The following is a 14174-nucleotide window of genomic DNA, read 5'->3' as shown; positions in this document are numbered from 1 at the left end:
CCTATAAAATCCGCTGCTCAGGCTGGAAGGGTTTACTCTCACTTTTCTGTAGCGACAGGTGAGGGTTGAAATGGCAGGTGACAAGGTGCATTGGCAGCTGCAGATCCAACCTTGCATGCGGTCAGATCAGGCCTTTGGTCGCTTGAGATTGCCTCAGGAGATGACAGTCCTGGTCGGAAACTTCCTGATTGCCCAAGCAGCCTTTTTTTCCAAACAGATTTGCCTATCCCACATGCCCGTGGTCACTGTGCTAGTAGTAAGCATGGGTAAAGCTTTTCCCAAATCTTCGCTTGCGAAGCCAAGCCATCAATCAATAGTATTTCAGTGATAAAAACTTTCACCCGATGCAGCCAAATACTAGAAATATCCTCTGAATTGCTGTTATTCCACCAAATTACTATTTTTATATTACAAATACACAATATTTTGTGGGTGCAGCTGTGAAGAGATGCACAGGGCAGTAGTCATACATATCCCATTGAACTTCGAAGGAAACTGATACCAAAAAATGTCAGGGTACTTTAGCCATTCCAAATTATTGGACTGTAAAAGAACAGCAAGCAACATCAAATTATTGAGAATTCAAATGGGATGTTTATAGGGTCTGTCAATAAGAATAAAGAAGTGGGGTGATCTTGGAGCAATGGAACTGTGTAACAATTGTATCAGATTATCTATCTATGTTAAAAAAAGAAATTAAATAAAAAACCCTGCACATGATCTTTAGGCTCAAATAGAACAGTGATTCTCTACAATGAATTTTGAAAAGCTGTAACCAGTTGGGAAATAGCTGAAGACGATCATCTGTTTAGCTAGCTAAGGAGATGATAAACCTGTAACTAGACAAGAGAGGTGTAGGGGAGAAAGGATGCAATTCTTTGAAAAACTAAAGCAAGGAATCCTGCCGTTACCATTTATCAAGCTGCGTGTTCAGCTATGGTTAATTGCTGATATGAATAGTAGAAAAAGATATCTTTAAATATCTGAAGTATGAGAAAATGATGACCAGGACGCATACGAATGTCCAAAGATAAATCCTATCAGATAATGTTATATTTTTCTGAGGAAATAAAAAAAAAAAAAGCTGCAGATTGCAGTATGCGTAGAGTGCAATAAAACATTTAAGACTGTGTCTCACAAAGCACTGTGTTGAAAAGGAGAAGATTGGTTTCACTACAGTGAGCACTTGTGCCAGCATTGACAAATAACTTACTGGAGGGCTGTATGAAAGGTGGCAGGTGTTAGGAATTAGATAGGAACGTTTTCAAGGAGATATCTGAAACGAAATTACAGGGCATACTTTATTTAACATCTCATGAATGGTCTGCTTTGACTACAGATTCCTTTGGTCAGGAACATCCTTGGTCTTGTGTTTCCTTGGTCTGTAGTAGACTTCCCTTGGGTACAGGGTGGTGGTAATAATAATTGATTAAATAATTGAGGATGTATTTTGCAAATTCCACTTTCCCCATTTGCAAGACAAATTTTGCTGCACAGGGTTTAGTTTAGGCTCATCTCTAACGATGTTCAGGGGACTCTTCCTCTGGAACTGTTACATGGGACTCATAGAAACTTTTTTTTTAGGATGGCCACTCCCCCTTGGATCTTCTATTTTATGTGCCAACGGGAGAGTTCTTCATTCAGTGTCTAGTTACTTTGAATCACTATCTAGAAAGGTCTCTCTCTATCAGCTAAACAGGAAGCTTGGAGATCTTACACTTTACGCTAATCAAAGGCACGTAACAAGTCCTAGTCCTGATGAAGTAAGTTCTAACCTTCACAAATTATATTTGGATGAAGTAAGAGCAGATGTGTCAGAGTAATGCACCACCGAGGTAATGAACAGGGGCTGACTTGTAAGAAATGGTCTGTATTCAACGTCAGAGGTAGGAGTTTGCCATTGTTATTTGGAGAAATCTGTAAGCACACCAGCAAGTCCAGAGGAGGGCCATGAAGATGATAGGGGGCTGGAGCACTTCTCCTATGAAGACAGGCTGAGAGAGCTGGGCTTGTTCAGCCTGGAGAAGAGAAGGCTCCGGGGAGACCTCATAGCAGGCTTCCAGTGCCTAAAGACAACCTACAAGAAATCTGGAGAAGGACTTTTTACAAGGGCATGTAGAGTAAGACAAGGGTAACATCTTTAAACTGAGAGAGGGTAGATTTAGATTAGACATTAGGAGGAAGTTCTTCACTATGAGGCTGGTGAGGCACTAGCACAGGCTGCCCAGAGAAGTTTGTGGTTGCCCCATCCCTGGCAGTGTTCAAGGCCAGGTTGGAGGGGGCTTGGAGCAACCTGGTCCAGTGAAAGGTGTCCCTGCCCATGGCAGGGGTGTTGGAACTAGGTGATCCGTAAGGCCCCTTCCAACACAATCCATTCTGTGGTTCTGTACTTCCATGATTCTATGATTAGCAACACTGATAGGAAAAATCAGGCTACCTTAAAATGTAAAATTTATCAACTCCTTAAATTCAAGCAGAGTAGAAATAAATGTTTCCAGGCAGTCGGTATTTCAAGCTGCTATAGTATATTGGAGTCTACCAGAAGTGAAAACTCCTCTCTGAAAGAACTCAGTACAGCAGTCAAAAAGCTGGGCTGTTCCCACTATCTAGTTTAGTTTCTGTCCTTTGGCACCAAGTTAAAATCCAAGACCAAAAGATGAAACACCTGAGCTGGCATTGCATGGCAGTGGTTGCATCACCAGCAATTCCTTGGTGATAAATGAACTCCAAAGGCCAGCCAAATGCCCGTCGTATCAACGGCAGCATTGCAAGTGAGTACAAAACTGACTTGGGGCAGAAAATGGTAAGGACATAACATCACCGTGTGACTTGGCAAACCAAGAAGATCCCCAAACAGCTGTTTAGTTTAAAAGGCTTTAACTTCAACCTTACACAACTCACAACTGTGAACGCCACTTCCTGCTAAGATAATTCTCTGGCATGGAAAAAAAACAGGACCAATGCCTGCATGGCCTGGGCATCCTACCTCAGTGTCTGGAGTCTGCAGAAGGATGCTTCTGGAAGACATTGACAGTACCATGACGATGCCTGCACACCTGAGGATCCAGCTGTCATCAGGGTTTCTAGACCAAGTATATTCCATCAGATTTGTATGCGGAGTAATATAAAAAAGACTTCAACAACATAAATTTAATTATTAAATAGTCATCTGCCTCTAAAGACACAAAGAACAGTGAGGGAGATGAGGTTTTACAGACCTTTTCCCCTTCAAAAGGCTATGTTTAGAAATTGAAAAACCACAGCAAATCTCTGTGAAGGGCCATGGAACAAGTGTTGAGTTGTATAGTATGTAGTCTGAGCAGAACATGGCTGGCTATGAGTCTATGACAGGTTCATCCCTCTTTATTTATGAAATAAAAACACAAAATAAAAAGGAAGGATAATTATGGGATGGACTAATCCATCATGGGATAGACTAATCAAGTCTACGGGATAGACTAATCAAGTCATGGGATAGACTAATCAGGTCAACAGCTGAGTTGTTTGTGCTTTTCCTATGGTTCTCTAACCTGCAGGAAAAGGTCGCTGACCTTTCTAACCATTCCTTCCACTGAAATAAAGATTTTCTTGTTATTGGTTTTATGTGACTGGTAGGACTTGTGATTTCAATTCTAGCAAATAAGGATTCAGTAATGCTAGAAGCACTATTTCTATTTTATTTAATAATTTTCAGGGAAAAGAATTTTCAAATTGGTATTTTTCTGAAAAGGGAAAAAAATAATTTCTTGAATAGAAACTTCTGTAAAATTTTGCAATATGAACATAATGGAGGATAAATCAGAACAAAACAAATGTACCATGTAGTACGAGGCTTCAGCACTAAGAGATGTATGTTTTCAAAGAGTCTTGTAAATAGCAATCTATTTTTAGAATCAGATGGTTTTCTCTATTTATTTCACAAATTGCAATACATTTTTTTATTTTTTTTTTAATTAATGCAATACAATTAATTTAAATCAATTAAAAATTTGTTTTTTCATGACTCTCCCTTCTCTCCAGAGGAACACCAATGAATGCCAAGTTTTCTTTTGAGATGCATAAAGGTCTCACTGACTTTAGTGAAAGCTTAATATCTACCCTTTGATGAGAGAATTTTGTCATGTGACCAGTTAAAGAAGTGTCCAAAGGAAGATTCACTTCATAAAGAAGCTTTCACAAGCGTCACCAATGAACTGCAGTGATTCTTTTTTTCACCCAGTCAGTACTTTGATATTTATGGAGCATGCTGGTTTCACCGAATGTGTAACATTCATTAGAAAGCAACATTCTAATCAGAGTACTCTTGTTTTATGTTATGTTTCCTTTTTCATTACTGTGCTAGCTGCCTTTTTACATGACATTTTAGAAGCCAGCTAGAAATTTTTCACTTTCCGTCTTTCGTCATGCTGGATACATGTGAGTGCATCAGGGTTTTCAGAAGGACAAAAAAAAGATGAGGTGGCATGTTGCTGCCCCTGTGATGAGGGAGGAATCTTCAGTAGTGTGAAAACTCTGTCTCCATCCTTTCAATTTCCTTAGGACTGTCTGCAAGTTTCTGAAAGCTGTGACAACCCAAGCGAAGCTTCAGAGCAGTGTGATAAACCTCAGCGTGTATGGATCTCATCAAAGATCTAGTAAAAAGAAGAAATCCTAACAAATAAAAATGAGGCAGAGATAAAAATATAATTAAAATGGCTTGAATGACTAGCTTCTGCATTGGTGAAGATACATGGATAATTTAAAAGAGAAATTGCTCCAATACTGTGACAGTGATGATAACTGTCACAATTGTATTTGATTAGATTCTGTTACTCTTAAAATCTTTATAATTACTTCTGATTCCATTAGCCTTCCCATCCTTTTAGGAAAAGTGTGTGTAATAATGAGAATTGTAGGGAAAAAGTGACATCTTATTGTACTAAAAGGTTCAGAGACCTAAAATGCTAATTTTAAAGAATCCTGTTTTCTTTTAGGCTTTATATACTATTTTCAGCCAAGTGCCCACTTAAGGTGCTAGAAGAAGTGAGGCTGACCCAAGCCTGACATCCTGATGATGGTTTGGGGTGGCTCTCCTCCCCAGCCAGGGCTGGTGGTAAGAGGCAGGAGCTGGGGAGAGCCTCCAGAGGGAGATGCTGTCCTGCAAACTCACTGCCTTGGTAGAGGGAAGTGCCCACTCCAAGGCCCTGTGCTGGGCTTGCCCTGGATCCTGGGGTTTGGGTGCAAGCCAGGTGCCACTTTAACTCATGGCCCTGAGTGCTTGGATGTTCCTGGTTTACCAGCATCCATCGCTGGTGAATTTTATTTCTGTGCTTGTGTTCTTGCTACTCAAATGCCTTTTGCAAGGAAGTTGACAATTTAATGAGGTCCTTGGCATTAAAAACGTTTGTGGCTGTTTTCAAGTGCTTACTTTTATAAACCCCCATCTTTATTTGGATTCTCTGAAGTAGCTGAATGTCTGGAAGAGACTCAAAAGGGTAATGCCTGGGCTGCCCACAGGAAGGGGACTGACCTGTGCAGCGCCAGAGTAGAACGAGAGCAGGAAATGTGCCAGCACCAGCAGTGGCTTGCTGAGGAGCACCTCACATTTTTCGCTGGGATTGTGTGGTTGGGAACTTTCTCAGTCGTGTATCTGTTACTCCTCAGCGCTTGCTCAGGAACAGTCTGTATGCTGAAGTTCATCTGGAAGTCAGGAATATCACCATCCTACTTGGCAGTTTGGCAACACACTGAAAATCCCACATCAGCAATCAGCTTTTCAGTGTGAGCAAGTCCCTGCTAACTATATTGGCTCAGATAAGCTTGTTAAGTGATGGAGACTGACATTTGCTCCTGGAGAGAGCTGCCTTTATTTGTGAAAGTTATCAGATATTACAATGATTCATCTGCTACTTCAGGCTAGCTGTGTTTAGTTTTCCTTCAAGTCAAATCAAACAGTTGCTGTTGGCATGAAAAACAGGGAAGGCAAGCAGAGTAAGAGAAAGAACACCTTATAATTAAAACCAAGCTTGATCTTATACCTTACTTCATTATACTGCTGAAAAAAATGGCAGGTTTTGCTTCCAAATATTTAGACACTCCAAGCAATATTCAGCTGTAGCAATGCAGCTTTAGACTGAGCAAGAGCTAGAATTACAGTAGGAAGATTAGTTAAGTATTTTTAAATGCTCTGAATCCTAAATGCCAACCTAATCTTTGAAAAAAACACCAGTAGGGGCCTAAAAAAAAAAATTGACATTGCCCTCAGCATGTTACTGGTACCAAATATTGAACAAATATTGTTTGTTGGACGTCCTTGGACATGCCCACGATTTCTTTGGATGTGTCTCAGCCTTTTTATCATCTTCCTCTCCGTCTTCCATGGATGAGACGAGAGTGATGGTATATTGAAAAACGTGGGATCTGAGCATGATGTGAATGGTATGGAATAAGGGGTGGATACTGTCCTGGGTTCAGCAGTAGCAGTCATGTTTCTCCTTCTTAGTAGCTGGTGCAGTGCTGTGTTTTTGACTTTCAGCCTGGGAACAGCGCTGATAACACCAGTGTTTTCAGTTGCTGCTCAATAATGTTTACCCTGACCAAGGACTTTGTGAGCCTCATGCTGTGCCAGGGAGGAGGGGAAGCCGGGAGGAAGCAGAGACAGGACACCTGACCCAAACTAACCAAAGAGGTATTCCATACCACAGCATGTCATGCCCAGTATATAAAGTGGGGGCAGTTACCTGGAAGGGCTAGATCACTGCTCAGGTTGGCTGGATATCAGTCAGCGGGTGGTGAGCGGTTGTATTCTCTTCCCTTGTTATTTCCCTTTTCATTATTATTATTGGTGGTAGCAGCAGTGATTTGTGTTATACCTCAGTTACTGGACTGTTCTTATCTCAGCCCGTGGGAGTTACATTCTTTCGATTTTCCTCCCCATCCGTCTGGGAGTTGGGGGAAGAAGTGGAGAGGGAGTGAGCGAGCAGCTGCATGTTTCCAAGTTACTGGCTGGGCTTAAACCATGACAGTTCTTTGTGGCACACTGGGTCGAATTCCTTCTTGATTTTTTCGGGAGACTTGTTTTTGACCAGTCCTTTAAAACCATGCCGTCTAATTGTCGTGGTTTAAACCCAGTCAGGTAACTTGTTCACTCACTCCTGGTGAGTGGTGCCGAGCTGACAACAATCGAGGTCCGTGACCGTCTCCCCCCTCCCCGCACTGGGGCTCTCCCCTTCCCCGCTCCCAGAGGAACGGGGAGGAGGATCGAGAGAGTGCAACTCCTACGGGTTGAGACAAGAACAGTCCAGCAACAAATCACCACCGCTACTATCAGCTAAAACAATGATAAGGGAAAATAACAAGGGAAGAGAATACGATACCACCGGCCAAGAAAGAGAGTTCCACCCGGAAGCCCCTGTCCTTCCGGGTAACTCCCAGTTACCCCCCACCCCGGGCATGACGTGCTGTGGTATGGAATACCTCCCCGGCTAGCCCGGGTCAGGCGCCCCGTCTCTGCTTCCTCACAGCTTCCCCTCCTCCCTGGCAGAGCATGAGCCTCACAGAGTCCTTGGTCAGGGTAAACATCACTTAACAACAACCGAAAACATCGGCTTCACCAACACTGTTCTCAAGCTAGAAGTCAAAACACAGCACTGCACCAGTTAACATAAAGGAAAAACATGACTGCTGCTGCTGAACCCAGGACACTAATACCTGAGGAGGAAACTGTAGTCCCATTCCTATGTTTCCCATCTTTGACATTAATAACTCTGCTCCTTCTGCCCTGGTCTCTGAATGAGCGGTGTTGTCCATGTCCCATGATGCTCAGTCATGAAGTGGCACCTGACCTGCAAGCATGGTGTTGCTTAGCAATCCCTCACCATCAGGCAAATTGTGAAAATGGGTTAGAGAGATTTTACGCTGGTGAAGAGATAAATGCTAATTTCTCCAGAAGATTCCAGTTTCTGTGGTTATTAGGAAGGATATTAGTTCATAACCCCCTCTTCTTCCTGTTGTTTTTTTTTTTTAACTCTTTTAACAAGTTGATGAGCATTTGAAACAGATCATGAGCTTAAAGAGAACTCTGTGAGAAGTGCATTTGCTTCCAGAACACTAATTTAACAAACAGCTGATGTAACCGAGAAGGGAAGGAACAGTAAGTAATACAAAGGGAATATTATTTTTATGCTTCTAAGAAAGTTTTCATAGCTACTTTAATTTCTGGATCAGTTTCCAGAGTCCTGACCCTGCCACAGAATCCCTTCAGGTGGGATGCTGTGTTCAGAGACTGTCAGGGGCTGTGCCAGCCCACCTGAGCTCACTGCAGGAGGCAGGCCTGAATTAACTAGCCACCTTGGGTTGAGACAGAAGAAGGTCACAGGCACCCTGACTCAGGTCACTGGGGAGCTCTTGTACTAATGCATTGCGATGGAAAGGAGTAATTTGAATTTGGAAACTTGATAGCTTTTGGGAACTTTGTTGAGAGTTTGCCGGAGATGAGAAGCTTTCTTTTTGATGTACTATCCACTTTTCATGCCTCCATAGCGTCAGATAAAGAAGGGAGAGGCATTCTGCTTCACCCTTGTTGCCTAGTCCAGACAGATCTCTTACTGGATGTGAGCAGTAAAGTGAAAGCTTTGTCTATCAGACTTTCTGGTTATACTGTAGAAGATGCAGGATGCAGTGATGCCTTCTGGTGCACTGTGTGGCTGACAGGATGTCTTTCCATGGTATGTGGTGTCAGGGGTGCTCTCTCTTGCTTTTCCTGGAGATTTTTCCCATCTCTTACAAATCACAAGAAGGGTAGCCATGGTTCCATCTCCTCCCCCTCCCTTAAAAACACTGTTAGCCAGGCAGTTACTGCACTTGCAGAGTGTAGGGACTACTGGTGTGCCAAGCCTTTTTGTGCAAAACACATAAATTCCTTATACTCCCTCACACTTGGGTCTGCACAAAGCCTAAATGCAGACCAGGCTCTCACTTCCAAAGGTGTCTGTATGGAACTTATGCTGCACTCTAATAAGATGAGCTTGTGGCACCCCAGAAATGCATCAGCCCAACACAGAGGTGCAGCATGTTTCTGTGTGTGACACATGAGCTGCTCTGTACAGAGATCTTGAGAACTGACGCATAGTACAGGTTAGAGTAGGTGGAATATTCAGAACTCTAGTATGTATATTGTGTGATGGATTTCCATAGAAAGCATTACCACATGTTGTAGCTGCCCTTAGAAAATAAACACAATAGCTTTTCATTTGCCGGTTATTTTAGCACATGGTCGAAGTGTGAAAAGAATTTAATACCTCTGTCGCTTAAACTGGAAGTCTGACATTTCTATAGCCGATGACAAATGATTTTCCAGACACATTTCTGAGTTTATTTAAACTGAGAGGTAGTTGTTATCTTTCTGAAATGTCAGGGTGCTTTGTGTGAGAAATACAGATACTACTCTCCTTTAACTGGCATTAAGTATGTCAGAGAGGGATGCACAGGGTCAAATACAGACCCCCTTCTACAAGAAGCAACCTTCAAGTTATAAATAATTTCTTTATATAAGTATCCAGACCGTTTTCAACACATTTTTGTCTTGACCCTTTACCACAGGCAATAGTACTTACGCTAGCAAGGCAGCTGATTTTTGCTTCTCTCTTGAGAGGTTAAAATGAAATACTGAATTTTTACTACTGCCTCAGAGGACTGCAGAAAGAAAAGCTATTTAATCAGAGCGCATGGCTTCAGGAAATTACCAACTGCTATTATGAAAATAACTGAAAATATTTCAGAATCCCCCACCGTTACAAATGGGACTGCTTCCCAGCATACCATTTTAATGATAATTTCAAGAGGAGACAAAGCCTGACAACATGTATCATGACAGGGAAATCAGAGCTGCATCCAGAGAGAGCAATTTCAGGCAGGAAGCAGTGGGAGAGTTTCACAGTTCCTTTCAGATAAGAAGCACAAGAGACATACAAATGTGAAAAATAACTTGAAGCGTAATGTAAAACTTCTCAGGGAGGCAGTTAAGAAAATCCCCCACAAAATGTATCTATCTCAAACATGGTGTGGATGTGTGTTTTCCCACTGTCATCACTGCAGCTTCCTGGGATTCTAACGATGACAACTAGAACCAAACACTATTAATGATTTAGTAACATTGAGTGAATTGACTATCCATATTTTAAAGTCTGTTGTCTTTATAAAGATAGATTTTGCTTAAGGTGCCAAATTACTGATTTCAGTAGGGAGGGCAGGCTTCTGTTTGATGCCCAAGTAACGGAGAGAAAATGAACTTCCTTACATATAAGTAATAATAAACCATTTTAATGCAAAGTTCATAGGAAGTCTTATCGTATTCCCATCTTCATACAGACTTTGCTTGTGCAGGGTACTGTGCAAGCCTCATTTTCTCTGATGAACAGTGCAGAACTGCAGCAGTGCATCTGCCTAACAAATGCTCCCTGAGGAACCATGATGATCCTGACTGTGTTTGCGCAGGCATCTTGTTAACTTGCACACATTGTCTGTGCCCTCAGTGACCGATTCATGGCCATAACCTGCTTCCAGCTTGGTCAAAGCTGCAGAAGCAGGTGTCTGGCTCTGGAGGTCTGCCACACAGTCTTCCTACTGTGTACAGGAAGCTATCTGTCACGCATGGTCATTAGCTACTTGTCCCTCCCCAGCCTGGTAATGGTACCTAAGAAACAAGACATGCCTTTGAATTGCCTTTGAGCTGGAGAGAGAAGACGGATAACAAAGTGCAGAGTGTTCCTGGCTTTGCTAAAAATGTTTTATTTATCAAATGGCATGTCCTTGATGGGCTGAGAGACCTTTAGCAGAGAGGAACTGTGGAACAGGAAATCTGGGCTAGTTTCGCTGTGCATGTCAGGCTGCATCCAAAACCCAAGTAGCTGTGCTAACATGTGAAGAGTCATCTGATAAAAGGCTGCTGCCAAAGAGGCACAACTCAGAGGAGGAATAGCCTCAATAAGTTCTTTTTCTTGGTTTTGGTTCCAGAAGATGCCTCTGTCTCATGACTAATAATAATCAATCATCATGCTATAATTAAGGGCTTTTCATGTAATCAGCTGTAGAACTGATTACTTTGGGCTATACCCTGCTCATGCTGAGCTTCCTGGCAAAATTCCCACTGACATCAGTAAGAGAAGGATTGGACCTTTCCTCAGCAGTTTACCACTATTGTTTGACAATACCACGCTTTTCATACGGCTCACAGTGGAGATTAAATATTTAGACTCTTAATTCTTGGAACATTAAAATGGCAGTGTGGAGATAACACGCTTTTTCTCAGAAGACTGAGTTTGTTCTGGTCATTGTTGCTTCGCAGGAGTACAACACCAAAGCAAGGGAGGAAGAGGTATGAAAAAGATTTTATCGAAGAGGCTGAAAATGATAGACTCCCAAGGCATGAAAAATAGGAAGGAAGATGAAAGATTTTATATTGCAGATGATATAGCAACATTAACTTGCTTTTGTTACAGTAAAAAACCAATCAAGCAATCAAACCCACTAGAACTTCAGAAGATAATACACCCACAGATTTAATAATTATTTATAAAAAATGTACTTCACCCTTTTTGCCAGGTTTTACCATTAACTCTGATGGGACCAGGATGCTCAGGAGATTACTAGGAGCTGAAAAAGCATTGGACATTTATAGGCATAGCCAGAACATAGAAGACATGAGCTCTATAAGCTGTTGTTTGTAAAGGTTAAGAGCTTGCTTTTCGAAGTACTGAATGCGTGTAATTCATTTTGAATTGAGCTGGAGTTCAGGGCATGCAGCAGTGTTAGGGAACAAACCTTAATTTCCTGTCACAAGGGCCAAGTGTCTCTATTCGCATATTCTCGCTTTTCATAATTTGCACTGCAGTAGCAATTAAGGGATACCATTATAGACAATGATCCCATTGTACTAGAAATAACAGTGGCTCATTACTCCAGAGGCCTTCAACTCTGAAGCCAAGGCAATTACTGGATACAGTTTACTGAAAAGAAAAGTGAAGAGCAAATTCCAGCAGTGCCCATCTTAGGGCACTGAGTGCAGGTGCTTGGATGTAGAGGCTGCCCTCTTGAAACCCTCTGCCTGGCGAACATGCAGGCACGCCACTCAAGACAGAGGTGTCTTGAGTGTTGCGCAAGGAGACACTGCAGCTTTCCCTCTAGGGACCATGTGGGTCAGGGCTGGGGAGCCCAGCTTGCTCATGAAGGGTCAGGGTGAGCACCGAGCCATGGAACTGTGGCTGTCACCACAGGTTGGGTAAGAGTCATATTACTGCCAAACGTTATTTGTTCCTCCTTCTGGCAAAGCTTTTGATGCAGTTCCTTGTCAGAAGAACAGCAGATTATTCTGTGCTGCAGCTTGAGTTGTCAGTGAACTAGGCATCTGTGAGCTGGTTGCTTCCTCATCCAGATGAGGCATCTCCCATGAGGGCGTCACAGAAGATACCCTGCACGGGTACCCAGTTTCCAGCAGTGGAGGAGATGAAGGGGTTAGAGATGGGTCAGGAAGTGTAGGAGCACGTCTCTACCTCCCAGTGTAAGTATTGCCATACTGCTTGTATATTTCTAGTGTCTTAACCATATTTCTTAAGGATTATGCTTCACAAATGCTTTCAGAAAGGTCCAGTCTTAAGTAATGGTTCCAAATAAGGTGGATGGCATGGATTCTTTTGGCTATGCCTGCACTAGCTCAGCAGAAACAGACTGAAGGAGAAAGGAGCTAGTACTCCAAGGAGTTTTACTTTGGCCCAGTTTGATAGCATTGGCTGAATACCTGTACACCCTAGGAGTGCCTCATGGAGGGTCTCTTCTACTGACGCCTAGATGGCTGTAGGGTACAAGCTAGGCAGGCTGATGGAAGGACAGACAGAAACTCGCTCTCAAGAATAGCACTCCTTGATCAGAACTAAGACTCACAAAGGTGCACCGCTGCCAACTGCAGTCCCAAGTACATGAATTGTGTGGTCAGAAACACACTGAAAATCTGTTTTTATGCCTGGCACTTCAGCTGGCCAATCTTTTCTGTGACTGATGCACTGAGCCATTTACAAGAGGCACGACAGTCTGAACACAGTGCAAGACTCAGGGCTACACTCCTTCTAATCCTAGCTCTGCCCTTAAATGTGCACCTCTCTGTCCATCTTTTTATCTGTTTACTTGCCTTGCTTAAATTTTATAAGGATTCAATTTGGACGTAAGTCCAGAGATGTGAAGGTTTCCATATAAGTAGGCAAGGTAAAAAAAAATCCAAATACAGTAATAAAGCTACTTTGTCATCACACTAATGTAAAGGAAGGAAGAAAGAAAGAAGGGAAGGAAGCAAGCAAGAAGGAAAGACAAACTGTATGATTGGGATATTGTCAGAAGAAGTGCTGAAAGGTGTCAAAACTTTACTGCTAGTAAAACTGCTAGTAAACTGCTAGTAAACTAAAACTGCTAGTAAAACAGTTGTGTTTGAAGAAGTTTACTGTCAGAAAAAAAGTTTGGTTTTTTTTTGTTTTTTTTTTTTTAATGCAGACATTTCCACAGTGCTGAAAATCTCACCCCAAAATCCTTGTTTAACCTCAGACTACTGAGCTTTGTGAATTGGAAGTGTTTAACTTTCCTGTTCCTTTCATGTTGCCTTTGTAATCATACTGGAATAGCAAATTAAATATTACAATATGCTCCTACTAGATGCTGCAGATACTGATATATGTAGGACGGTGCTTTGACAATCTATATTTAATACCCAAGAATCACAATTTTTCACATTTTTTTGAGAGGAATTTATTTTTTTTTAATTCTGATTCAGTGTGAAAACATATGTTGAAATGCTAGCGTTGAAATTCTTACCAGCTGTAAGTATAATTATCCTAAATATCCTAAATAAGCCGAACAGACCAATGGCAGCTAGAATATGCAAGCCTATATGTTGTAGTCTATTGGTATTCATAGCTTATGCTTTTCATTTGAGCAATTTTCCTTAATTTTTATTTTCTTCTTGTGCATGTGACTTACACAAGGCACATTTATTTTAAAACAGCTTTCAGTCATTTCACTCTTTTGCGCTGTTGTTTCTAACATCAGACATCTCAGTGCTGGGGTCTTAGCAAAGTATAAAATGTGTTGTCTAATCTTATAAGCTAACATTTGTTTGGTCTGTTCCCTTTTTGGTTAGGTTATGAGAGCAGAGA

This window comes from Pezoporus flaviventris, unplaced genomic scaffold, assembly GCF_033815535.1.
Source record: "Pezoporus flaviventris isolate CSIRO_AGI_PZ_B2104156 unplaced genomic scaffold, CSIRO_AGI_Pfla_v1 ptg000030l, whole genome shotgun sequence".
Taxonomy (NCBI): domain Eukaryota; kingdom Metazoa; phylum Chordata; class Aves; order Psittaciformes; family Psittacidae; genus Pezoporus; species Pezoporus flaviventris.
Note: the sequence above shows the minus strand (reverse complement) of the source record.